General features: G+C 42.5%; 1 pseudogene; it reads left to right on the top strand.

Moving 5' to 3' along the window:
* Positions 1-13,076: 13,076 nt before the first annotated feature.
* LOC130037198 (uncharacterized) lies at positions 13,077-13,175 on the top strand (annotated as a pseudogene).
* The last annotated feature ends 463 nt before the right edge of the window (positions 13,176-13,638 follow it).

Genomic DNA, 13,638 nt, shown 5'->3' on the forward strand with positions numbered 1-13,638 from the left:
CTGAGAAGTTGGAAACCAGACGAGGGCATGGTGGCGATTTTCGATTGTGGGAGCAAGTGGCTACACTGGGTTCTGGTTGGGTGGGCACCCAACTAACCTTCCTCCCTCGATTTACCCTAGTGTGTTCATCCTTTTGCAGGTCCAAGGTTAACTGTGGCTTTTGATCTCTTTCAAGACTTGTTTATGGGTCTCTGAAACAAGACCAATCCATTGGCTTGTATAGCTGAGCCAGGGGTGGTTTGTGAACATGGCTCCCACATATCTTTAGGGAGTTTAATTTCTCGGGAAACAGTCCTGAGGTGTTGGGATCCAGCCAGAGGCACAGAGGCAATTTGAGTTTATCAGGAAGCATGAAGACACCATCAGACTGTTGATGCACTCACCTGAGGGTACAAGTTAACTTCCTGGAGGCATTGCACCACCAGACTAACAAAGATTCATTGAATTAATGAGCAAATAATGAATATTTTTAAAATGTGTCACTTTATTGCATTTTAGAAGGGTAACTTCTAACAAGGAAATAATCTTCAGGGTATAATCAAGATATACGATTTATTCTTAATATATTTAATAAAAGCTACACATTTTGGAAATTTATACAAAGAAATTTTTATAGTATCTGTCTTCATAATTTACTTGTAAATTACTAAGATGTCACTGTATACTCCACTATTCTTAGCATAGAAATTTACAGACAGAAAGTGCTACGTAATAGTTCATTTTGGCACTTCTGTTCAAGGTGGTACTGGAAGTACTTGCAATAGAAATAAGGTAAGAAAAAGATATTAAGGGTTTTTATGTATGAAAGGTAGCAATAAGCTCTCACTATTCACAGCAGATATCATACTCTATTTAAAGAATACTAGAACCTCTACCAAAAAACCTTCTAGAAACAATAGACTTTCATAGTAAAATTGCAGGTTATAAAACCAATACCCAAAAGTGTATGGCTTTTTTATATGCAACTTATGAGAGAGAAGAAAGTGAAATGAAAAAGCAATTCCATTCACAATCGTGCCTCAGAAAAATCAAGAACCTTGGAATCTGCTTAACTAAGGAGGTAAAGGACCTACACAACAGGAAATAACAAAGGACACGAGGAAATGGAAACATATCTCCTGCTTATGGAATGGGAGAATTAACATTGTCAAAATGGCAATACTCCCCAAAGCATTGTACAAATTCAATGTGATCCCTATAAAGATACCCATGACATTCTTCAAAGAACTTGATCAAGCACTCCTGAAATTCTAATGGAACAACAAACACCCACTAATAGCTAAAGCAATTCTTGGGGAAAAAACGATGGATGCCTCACCTTCCCCAACCTCAAACTCTACTATGAAGTGATAATAATGAGAACAGCATGGTACTGGAACAAAGGCAGAGCCGCAGACCATTGGAAATGGATTGAATATACTGACACACAACCACAAATATATAATCATCTAATCTTTGATAAGGGAGCAAGAAATGTGAAGTGGAGCAAGAGAGTCCTCTTTAACAAACGGTGCAAAAAAAAAAAACTGGACAGCTACATGCAAAAAAAAAAAAATGGCTCAGACCTCTACCTAACACCATGCACAAAAGTCAGATAAAAATGGGTCAAAGACCTCAAAATCAGACCAGAATCCCTCAGGTACATTGAAGACAAGGTAGGCAAATCCCTCCAGGACATTGAAGTTAAAGGTATCTTCAAAGATAACACTCCACTTGCAAAGCAACTGGAAACAGAGATAAACAAAGGGGACTATCTTAAATTAAGTAGCTTCTGTACTTCAAAAGAAACAGTGACCAGAAGGACAGACTCTGCCATGTAGGCAAGATACTAGCAGAAGCCTACCAGGTTCTCTGAGAGTGAGAACTGGACAATAAGAGTTGTTATCTTACCAAGAATATCCAGTCTCTGGATCTTGGCCATTGATGGGATTACATGGCTCCAGGGGCTGTTCTGGTTGTAACACTTAGCTACTAGAAGATGGGGGATCTGGATGGAGGGGGCCCAGTCTTGATCTGAGCAGCCTTGGAGATCACATCCCCCTGTCCCGCACACCTGGGTTCTGTTGAAGTACACGGGGCTTAGGTTTATCCAATTCCACCCATCACAGTGCTCCCGAGTCACTTCTGTTAGGGCGCAGATCGTGATCTCCCTTTAACGACAAAGAGACTCCAGAGACTGCAAACAGCAAGCAAGGTTTATTGTAAGACTGGCTAGCCAGGGTCAAGCCGCCTACACAGACACGCAGGTCAGTTAGGTGAGGAAGACCCCGAACCTCTTCAAAGTCGATCTTATATAGGCCTTCACTGGCCGTTACAGCAAAGCCCGCGCATTTCATAGCCAATAGATTTGTAACAACATATGCTTTCCTAACCGATCCAATTAATGGTACATCACTTCTTAGCCTATAGTTTAAAGATCAGCATTTTGCGTCGGTGCTTAGGAACTGACAGGTTTTTAAGGCAGTCCTGGGTCTTGCAACATGGGTCTTATGAGAGACATCCGGTTATCTGGTCTGACCCCCACCCTTCGAGTACCTGTATCTGAATTCCTTGGTCAGGGACAGAAAAACCAGTTATTTTGCAGTGCAGGCTCCTATAAAGCAGATCTGAAAAAGCTTATCTAGACCTGTTCCTTGAAAAACAAGTTATTTTGCAATGCAGGTTCCTATTAAGCTAAGCTAAATTAATTCTGGTGGTGGTCCATTTTGGGCCTGACCCTTACATTCCTCCCTTTCTCCACTTCATACTGAGGAATCTTCCTCAGCAGGCTGTAAAATCTGATACTGTTGTTTTAGTACCAGTAGCTGGAAAGTGTTATTTTGGTGCCTAACAAAGTTCACAAAGCAGTTGAGGACCCAGGGATCAACAGTCACCACGAGCACGGGGATGACAACCAGTCTGCGTGGAAGCAGGATGGCGGCAGCCTGAGTGGGCCAGCTGGGCGTCTGGGTCACCACAAAGCCATCTCTTCGGAAGTGTTGACGGCGTTGTTGGACAGCAGCTTTGGGCCACTCTGCTGGGGGACTGTGGGTGCACAGCTCCTGCCAGGCCCAGCCGACCATGACCTGCAGACTGGCCCCACTCGGCAGCCCGCTTGCTTGCTGCCTCTGGCTCCTGGAGCTCGGGCTGTTGATGTGCACCTTTGCACAGCCTGCCAACCACTCTTCTGCTCAGGACCGAGCCAGCAGAGATGAGCATGAGACCCTGCCCCCCAACCACCTCTCCGGGGTGAAGCTCGAGCTGGACGGGCACTTCAACCAGGACTACCATCAGGAGGTGTTCCTGGGGATGGACACGGAAGCATTTGAGGGGGACACTGAGCCATGCTGGAGCAGCGGGAGCTGATGGTCATCTTCTCCAAGGTGGACGCTGACACTGACAGGAGGGTAGCTAGCCAAGGAGACTGGTTAAACCAGGACTTGTGCCAGCTTTCCTGGGCCTCCCTTTCTCTTCGGCGCTGCTCAAGGCTCTCCCCGAGCTTGGCCGTGGAGTCTCAGACCACCCCTGTGTAATCAGTATAGAGAAGCAGCATTTTGCTCCCAACACCACACATAAATCCCCATTCTTCATTGCCTTGGGAGGGGGCCTTCCCTGTCTACCTGCCTACATCCTATTGCCCCCCCTAGAGATTCCACCACCTTGAATCTTTAAGGGAGAATGGCAGAAGGTCCATCTTCTGGAGCTGCTTCATGCTGACAATGGGGTGCTGGCCCTGCCTACACAAGGGGTGAAATCTCATGCTACCTCAGCTTTTTAGTGGCCCTCAGCAATGAATTGGTTGGGTTCCTGAAGTTATCTGAAAGAAAAGATCAGTTCGATTAGACTGAGGGATATCACTTTGAAATGGTTAGACCCTGGAGGAGTAGAAGTTCCTTTCTGACCCAGTAAGGACAGAGTTCTCTACCCACAGGTTTGGCTGATAGAAAAATGACTTCCTGTGTCCAGATTTTTCTACTGGACACAGAAACACCAAGCCATTCTCTGGCTTTCTCAGTGCAGACTGGAAAAGCTTCTGCCCATACACTGAAGCTATCAATAAGAACCAACAGATATTTATACCTTGAACATATGAGCATTTGATCATTTGCATAAAGTCAAGCTGCAATCCTCCTCTAAGTTCCTTGATGCTGAACAGGTGTTAGGAGAGGAGAATCAAGATTTCCACTAGGTTCATTAATGGCACAGAAAGCACAGTTCTGAGTTACTTCTACCTTACTTGCTACTGAGTCCCTTTAATAATATTCCACTGCATTGGTCCAGGAGTTAGAAACTTTCCTTGTTGGTAAATCATCCATCATCTTCCTTTTGGAAACCTCCAATGTCCATCGTTCCTCTTCTGCAGAGCATTTTGGCTTAGAGGAAACATTCTCTGGTGTTAATCCCATGATGCAACAAAAATAAAGAGCTGTTAACATCCTTGTTCTCTCCACATGACTGTTCACAGAAAATGAGATGCAATACAGAAAGTATAGAAAGAAAATTCACAGTATTTTAGAACTAGATATTAATCCATTCTAATTTAACCATTTTAGATGCCCTTTCTTGACACTTTGGCCAATTCACAAACTGGGGGAAAGCAATTCTGCACTTTGAGATGAGCTTCGCCCTAGTAAGGCTCTGGCTTCCAATGCTCTGATCAGACAAGTGACAGCATGTATAACATTGAATTCCTTTATAGAATAGGCTGTTTTCCTACAGAGAGTAAACCAAGTTTTATCTAAATTTCCCCAAAGGGGGTAACTTTTTGATCAAGATTAGGATACATTTATTCAATCACCTCTGTAGAATTAGAATCTGATTCTTACAAAAAGCATGTTACTGAAACATGGTTTTCTCTCCACCTTCATTTTAAAACTTTGCAAGATAGCTTAACAAATCTGGCTTGTTCCTTTGCATAAACGCAGTAAGATTAGAGAACTCTCCATTTGGGATACCCCATTATTTACTGAGAAGTCCTGGGGATCGGCTAAAGACAGGAGACACACCAAAAGTGGCATTAATCTTATCTGGCACATCAGAGCTACCCAGGCCTGGCCAGATGTCCTGCGATGAACTGGATGTATGGCCTCGAACCTTCATGTTGAGCTAGATGTGGCTTTGGTCCTCGTTTTCCACAGAGATGTCCTGGCAGAAAGGAATCCATCCCATCCCCTCTTCAGGGCTGGGAGAAATCCTGATTTCCAGGTTTTTCCTTGCCGCTGAGAGTAGGCCCAGACTGAGTTAGTCATTGCAGAGTCCTAGATTCCTCATTCTCCATAGCAGTGATGATTTCCACTTCTTTCCTCGAGCCGGCCTGCCTCTAGGGTCTCCCTGAGGTTTGTAGGGTACTTGAAACAGTACCCGTTAAATCCCTACTCCTGTCATTTAGACAGATCCCCTGACTGTTTCCCTGAAAGAGGGCTTTGGGGTCCCATGGCTGGTTTTTCCTGTCTGCATGAGGGATAGACCCTATTACAGAGAGGAAAGACTTATCTGTATTTATGCAAACCAACGTAGTGCCATAAAGCATCAAAAACATCTGAAGGTACAAAAGAAGAGAAAAGCAAGCTTTTCACCTTACTCACAGTGAGGTGTAATACACCCATTTGCTGTGGGTCCTAGTCAAAATAAGCTTAAATCTGTAGCGATAAAGGGTACAATTTAGCAGCATTTTTAAACCTTGACTAACCATTTAAACCTTGACTTCCCATTTTCTAAGAGCACTGTACCAGGAGTCTGGACAATCTGTCCAATATCTTTTCAATAAGAGTTTACCAAACAGGCACCAGAACAATTCTGCAGGTGTAATTTAAAGTTTCTTATAACAATACAATTTGATCAGTTCCTTTTCTTAAAACACAACCTCAAACCCTCTGCACATTCCTTAACATTCATTCTGTCCTGTAACTTTCCTTCATCTCATTTCAAAACCATTTTCACTTTAACAGGATCCCTTTCTTTTTTCCCACTGACAATATCTCCATCCGTTATCTTTCTGACTTATGACATACATCTATAGTAGTACAATGTACAATGTGATCTCCCAAATTTAGACACAAGTTACCAACCATCTCACTTAACATGACAAAGCTGTACTCTGCATTGCTATTTCAGAAGCATTAGATCAGTTCTATAGATATTCAAAAAGCCTTTAAAATGCTCACAATTAAAGCTCTTACAAGGTATGTCCACTGGGCAAAAGATCACTTTACATTAGAAATTAACCAGGAGACATCTTAAAATTCTGATTTACAGGAAAACACAAATACAAAAAGATTAAAACACTCATAGATTATCATGAAACAGAAAGCATTTCACACTTAGGTACAAATTTCTCAGGTCAGGACTAGGTTGATATCTGGAGACAAAGCTTGGCATGAAATAAAATTATCAAAATAATAGCATGCACTTTTAAGCAATAGACAGGCTGATTAACAACATAGTTAGTAAAATTTCCCACATTTTCCATGCAATTCTCCATTCTCAGAAACTATTACAGAAGGCTGACATCTGAAGTGAACCCATTTTATAACTCTTAGTAGTTCTAGAAATTTTAGTTACCAAGAGTCTCAGAGATCATAGAGAGCACTGGTAGGACAAACTTTGCAATCAATTTTATAACTCTAGAAACTCAAGTTTAAACCAAACCATTACTTTTTGACCCTGTTTTCATGTGTCATAGTTATTTTAACTCCTTCTAGGTCAAATATTCTAACCCAATGCAGATACAAATATGTACATTAACATAACAGCATAAGACCTATAAACAATCAATTTTTATAAAACATGATAAAACTTTCTTTGGCTTAATTTCAATAGTTCTTGTACCTTAATTATTTAAAATCATGAGCTCTCTATACCAGACATTTTTAACAATTCCACAAAAATACAAACATGCTTTCAGACACAGAAAAAGCCCTTTGGATTTTTTTTTTTTACCAAACTTTGATATCAGCATAAGAAAATATTTGAATTGCTGTGTGAGCACAAAAAGGATGGCAACAATCTATCTTTCCCACCGCCCGCGTTCGGTAGTTTCCCCTACTCCAGGGAGGTAGATGGAGATGGGCAAGAAAAGGAAGGAAATCTTATGGCCAGGCTGCTTGATCTTAGTTGCAGTTTATTCCAATCCTCTCTCCATTCACTCCCGTATCTCTCCTGCCTCTCCTAGCTGCCCATTCTTACAGTCTCATTATATCCCATAAAAGGAACTCAGGTTCTCTTAAGCATGTTTTCCCCTGTTCTCTCAGACCTAGTAGAGAGCCCCAAAATCTCATGGTACTTCTAAAGGGGCAAAAAGGAGAAAGAACATTGAGGCAGCAAAACATACATTGCTTCTTTACATCTGCAGGCCAGTAACAAAGACTAGCCTGGCTAGAGCTGGGAATCTACATCCCAAAGATCAGGCCTGGCTAGAACCTGAGATCTGCTCTGTGAGATAAGAGAAGCTGCCTCTTGCAGTATACTGAAATTATTTACTGAAGGCAGTTTGAAAGGGAAAAATGTTTAACCTCACCCAAACTAGTCAGGACATTCTTCTAGGACAGATTCTTACTTAACAGATCGACTCACAATTTACAATACAAGTTCAGTGTCCTGGAAGGATCTGATCTTACAAAATAACAGATTCTGACTAGGGTGAAATCTGATTATCTGGTTGGGGAGGAGAGCATAGAGAAGTGGTTACAGAAAAACAAAGGAATGGAAGTGACTCAGGAGCACTGTGATGGGTGTAACATGATAAACCTTAGCTCCTTCTGTCAAGGAGGAATGGACAAGTCCAGTTGTTATCCTATAAATTGCCACGGTTTAGGAAAACAAGGAAACTTAATTTTAATGGCTTCTGTACCTCTGTAGTTTGTAAAAGCGGCCTAATTTTTTATTAAAGTTAGCTGAGGCTTATAAGATAAGGTCTTGCTTTCTCTGAACTCTTATTTCACTTAAGTTTCAGGCTCTAGTTCCATAGCTCTTCTAGATAGTACAAGATTCTTAAGTTCAAAAGGATTTCAACTGTTAATCACATAATCATTAATGTTCTCCTACCAAGAAATTTAGATTGAGAATTCTACTCTCTCTGTTGGCTTAACCTTCTGATAAGGATTCTTCTTTTAACCGTTGTCTGACAGGTTCCAAAAACAACTGCATTTTTTTTTTTTGATTTTTTTTTTACCTTTATTTTATTTTATTTTTTTTAAAGTTGTAGATTTACAATTTTTTGTGCTTTGGTTTCAATTATACAATGATCAGATACCCATCCCTCCACCAGTGCCCATTTTCCACCACCATGGATAATATCCCTCCCACCCCCATCCCCCCATCCCCCTGTCTCTGTGGCAGGGCAATAACTGCATTTTTAAGTCACTGGGTTGCATATCACTAACTTCTCAAGAATTTCTACTGCTGATTTCAGCCTGGTCCCAACACTCGAGTGTTCCACATAGAGAGACAGATAGACAGACACAGACAGACAGACAGACAGACAGACAAGACAATGAACTGACTAAAACACCACACATACATGTGCACACATCTGTAGTTGATCGATCAATCTGACCCTTCAAAAAATGGCAGGGAGAAACTGATGGACTGAGAAAGGAAGGGACTGTCCCCAGGGCGAAGAAACCTTATTGCTGATTGGGAACTCTGCTCCCCATTTCCCAGCCTGACTAGCCAGTCTCCCGCTTGTTAAAAATGGGTCAAGAAAGCGCTTTTGTTGATATAAGCCGGCAAAATAAACTATGACAAAGATGTTACCATATTTTGGCCAAGGCTAGTTCTGAGGCAGGGAGCTAGTATCATGATCTTGCATTTTCCTGCCTCCTCTGCTTTGATAATCCTATTTCTTTTGTTACCTACAAAGATCTGACTGCAGAATGATCTGGTAATGCAAACTGCCATTCACTGTATATCCTTCCCAATATTCTAACTTACACTCAGGCCACGTGGTGTTACAGAGGTCAACAAGATACTCCTTATCTAAACCATCTACTTGGAAGCTCTTCCGGTGTTTTAACAAGCAACCCAAAGGAGAATATTTAGGTACTGATGTAGAATTTCCCATATCTCCTAAGTGTCAGCAATAACCTATGAAAGGGAGGGAAAAGAAAAATCTAGGGTAGGATAATTCCTTAGCAAGCTCTCCTCCTAATAGTTTCTAGTGTTGTGGTTCTAGAGAGAGCACGGACACGACCACAACTGCATGCCAGCCCATCAGAAAAATCTCTCTTTAAAGGATGTCTCCTTTAGAGATTTCTGAGTCACCCTAGGAATCCCTGGGTCCTGCCTCCCGAGCGTCCACACAACCATAGCTTGCACATGTGGAGCCATACCTAGAGTGCCATGGGTTTCCAAGAAGCCTATTAAGGGGAGAAGAGAAAAAGTTCTGCCTTTCTTAGCTTGCCACATATTCCAATGTTCCCTGCTGAAGCTTTCTTCCACAAACTTCTTGCCTGTCTTTTTACCTCTTTTTTTTTCTTTTCTCTGCTTCACTTTGCCTAGGGCTAAACCTGCTGACTGCCTCCATTAGCATTTGAATTGACCTCTAGCTGATTCTGCTGGTTAGAATGCTTGGGGAAAGGGATTTCTACCTAGAAATTGATCTGCCTTAGTTTCCCAGGATCTTCTCACTAGTGGGCTCTCCTCCCATTCCTCCCATAGTGGACGGTGACACAAGACAGACAAAGGAGGGGTGCCTCTTTGCAGAGACCATTCAGATGCTTGCCTGGCCGGAGCAGAACTTAGCCTTAGTGGTTCAGCATTGTGACTTGCGACTGGCAACTATGCCAGTGCCACCATTGACCTTATGTTCTGCATGGAATCTCAGGCAGCCCACTCGAGCTCCGTGACTTTAGAGGGACTTTAAGAGTGCCAGGTCGTGGAGCTACAAAATCACGCCCGACAGGAGGACCTATCAGGGTGCTCAGACACACACACATTCACACAGAGGTTATCACATTCCTCCCCCAGTCCCCCTAGAGATTTCCAAGGGAGCATACCTTCACAGCAGATCTTCCACAGATTGCCTCCTTTATCTGAGCCACAAGGTTTGGAGAGAAGGAACCTCCTGGGGGCCAATCCACACCAAAGGAAGGCCATTCTGATGAACAATAATTGGCAAACTTACCTTTCTTGATCATCAAGCCCAGATTCTGAGCTTTCCTGTGGATCTCAGAGAAGTGATCAAGAATTAAAGCTTTGGGGGTCGATTGATTCTGACCCATATTAAACAATCTCAATAAACAGAACTAAGAGAAGGATAATAAGACAAATACACACACTAAGGACACACGCACAGATCACACTCCTGCACTCGCTCGGACCGGTCCACTCTCTCACACCGGTGCGCACCACACTCACCAGTCACCCTGGGACTCCCGAATATGCCCAAAGGGCGTGCACGTGATTTTCACCTCCAGAGGGTTTAGTTCTTCCAGGTCTTCTCCCGGCGCCGGATTTTCCAGAACAGATGAGACCTCCAGAACAGATGAGGGCTAGAGGAAACCCTATGTCCCCCCAAGTCCTCCCAGTCAGGGTTGGCCACTTCCCTGCCGCGGTCCAGAACAGATGAGGCCTCCAGAACAGACGAGGACCCAAGGAAACCCTATGTCCCCCAAGTCCTCACAGTCAGGGTTAGCTACTTCCCTGCCGCGGTCCAGAAGGGGACACTGTCCCCCCAAAGAACAGATGGAATATTCCCCAGAATTTTTTTTTAAGGCCTTTTCAAAACCCGCTCTCTGGGCCCGTTTGCCCTATAAAGCAGATCTGAAAAAGCTTATCTAGACCTGTTCCTTGAAAAACAAGTTATTTTGCAATGCAGGTTCCTATTAAGCTAAGCTAAATTAATTCTGGTGGTGGTCCATTTTGGGCCTGTCCCTTACAACTTCCATTACTTTGTCTGTCTGTAACCACTTCTATGCTCTCTGCCCCAACCAATTTGTAAGGTCTCATCCTTCTTAGACACTGAAGCTGTACTGTAAGTTATTGCCTTCCTCCTCTCCTTATGTCTTTTGAGCAGTTTACCTTAATGCAATGTCCTTTTGTATAGATACAGGAAGACAATTAATTAATATGCTTTGTAAGTTAGGAATTGATTGGCTTTGAATATTATTCAATCCTGGGCTTCTGCCCTCTCAACTTAAGCCTCAGTTGCCCTCACTTCCTAGCACCCCAAGGGCAGAGTCCCAACGTGGGCCTGGATGGAACCAGGGCAAGCTGGTAAGTTATGTGCTAACCTGGCATTGCGATGGGCCAGGCCAAGGTGCCACGATTCTTAACTATAAGTTAAGAGGTTGATCATAGGCAAATGATGTCATGATCCAAAAGTAACGACAACACTAGGGCCCTGCTTCTAGGAATAGGAAAGATATCTTGCCTGAGCACTGCAGTCTGAGATCGAGATAGCCCTAGGAGAGCAATTCTACAAGCTCAAAGTATTTCTTACTGTGTCCATACAAAATGATTAATATTATATATGCTTATATGTTGGTTGGACAAGGAGAGGAGAAAGACCTCCTATAAGCTGTTTTCCTGTGTGTCCTGACTAGCTTGGATGAAACTGCTTTCTCCCCTTCAAACTGCCTTCAGTAAATGATTTCAGTATACTGAGACAGTTTTCCTTTTCTTTCAGAAACCTAGCTGGTCTTAGATCTGCAGATATCAGGTGCTAGCCAGGACTGATCTTTGGGATGTAGATTCCCAGCTCTAGCCAGGCTGGTCTTTGGGATGCAAATCAAGGTGGTTGCAGCTTGTGAAAGTGCTTGTGGAAGGTTTCAGCTTGGCTTTGTATCTTCTTTCCTGAGGCCAGTATTACTACTGGCCTGCTGATGTAAGGAAACAATGTGGATGTAAAGAAACAATATAGGGTTTGCTGCCTCAATGTTCTTTCTGTAACTCCTTTTGATGACATCACTGTAATGCCCCTTTTAGAGGTTCTATGATCTATATAAGGGGATCATCCTGGATCTCAGTGCCCGCACGTGCTTGAGGATTCCTGAGGACTCTATGACATACATCTCTTCCATGTAATAACCTGCTGCTCCACGACCAACCAGCCTGACTCCCGTTTCCTTCCATCTACTGACCATCGCCATCGACCTCCATGGAGTGGGGAAATGGCCTGACCGCCAGCCTTTTATTTTTTGTGTGTTTACACAGGTTCTGCTTCCACTTCCTTCATGCATGAGTCTCCTTCAAGCTTGGGCAGAGTGGTCTTAAGCATACCTATGGCTGGTTGCAGAGGTCTTCAGCTGTCGGGGCTCTACTCAGGTCAGTGAGGGAAATTCACCCCTCCCCCTCCAAGGGGCCCAGGTGAGGAAAGCCAGGTGCGGGGTCAGGAGACTGTCGTTTTAGACATATTTGGAATTAATTTTAGATCGAAAAGTACTTATGTGCTTAGTAATAAATTACTATACACTTTTCAATCACCTCAGAGACCCCACTCTGCTTAGAGAACTAGATTTTTAAATACAGGGCTTTTTGCCTGTGTGTCATGACTGAGAATCACTCTCAGTAGATATGAAACTCACTATACACAAAGATGCACACAGGCTACTTTGAGTCATCTGTGTTGTTAATGTGTGTTGGCCATTAAACTTCACTGAGACCCCTTAATCTGTCCTTTACAGGAGCCTCATGAGTCTCACCTTCCATTCAAGTTGTACTTGTAATAAGGTGGAATGAAATCATCAATATTCTCCTCACCTCTTCCTTCAGGAGAAAAATCCTACTTACATTCAAGGTGGTCGAATTGCAGACAACACCATCCACCTTTTCCTGGAGATGTACACGGGACTGAGGTGAGAACAGCAAAAGGCTCTAGTTTAATGGTCTTAATGAAGGTTTCAGGGAAGGGCATTAAACAAGACTCATATACCATCTTCCAAAAGAATTATTTTGTAAAACTGATGCCTTGGGTATGGTAAAAGATAATATGGTAAAAACCATACTTTTTTTTCTAGGACATTAAAGTTCTAAATCTATCTATTCAAGCTGCTTTGAAATATATTCCTTGATTTGGAATCACTGTCTGCCATAGGATTGAGTAAGGACAACACTCAAAGTAATAAGAAGAGAAAAATATGGAAAAATTAACTCATACTATGTTTGGTAACATATATACTAAAATTGAAACGATACAGAGATTAGCATGGTCCTTGCACAGATATGACATGCAAACTTGTAAAGTGATCCATGTTTTTGTTGCAAGAATAATTAACAGGGCGACTTTAAGCTAAGACAATCCACACAAGTACAAAAATTCTACATAAAGATAGCACAAATCCCCATCACAACAATCTCCTCAATGTCAATGGACTAAATGTGCCAATTCAGAGGCACAGAATGGGAAGATGAATTATAAAACTGAACCCAACATTCTGCTGCCTGAAGAAACACTTATGAACAATCAAAGCAACTATGGGCTCAAAGTCAAAGGCTGGAAAACAATTCTTCAAGAAAGAAACGAACACGTCCACAAAGCTGGAGTGGATATACTAGTATCAGACCATATGGACTTCAGGCTATAGGTTATAAGAGACAGTGAAGGTCATTTCTTCATGATCATGGGATCTGTACATCAGAAAGAACTCACCCTCCTCACTGTAGGTGATCCTAATGACAGACCAGCAAAATACTTAAAAATAACTTCTAATAGACTTAAAG

This window comes from Sorex fumeus, unplaced genomic scaffold (genome assembly GCF_029834395.1).
Source record: "Sorex fumeus unplaced genomic scaffold, SorFum_2.1 ptg000070l, whole genome shotgun sequence".
Classification (NCBI taxonomy): Eukaryota; Metazoa; Chordata; class Mammalia; order Eulipotyphla; family Soricidae; genus Sorex; species Sorex fumeus.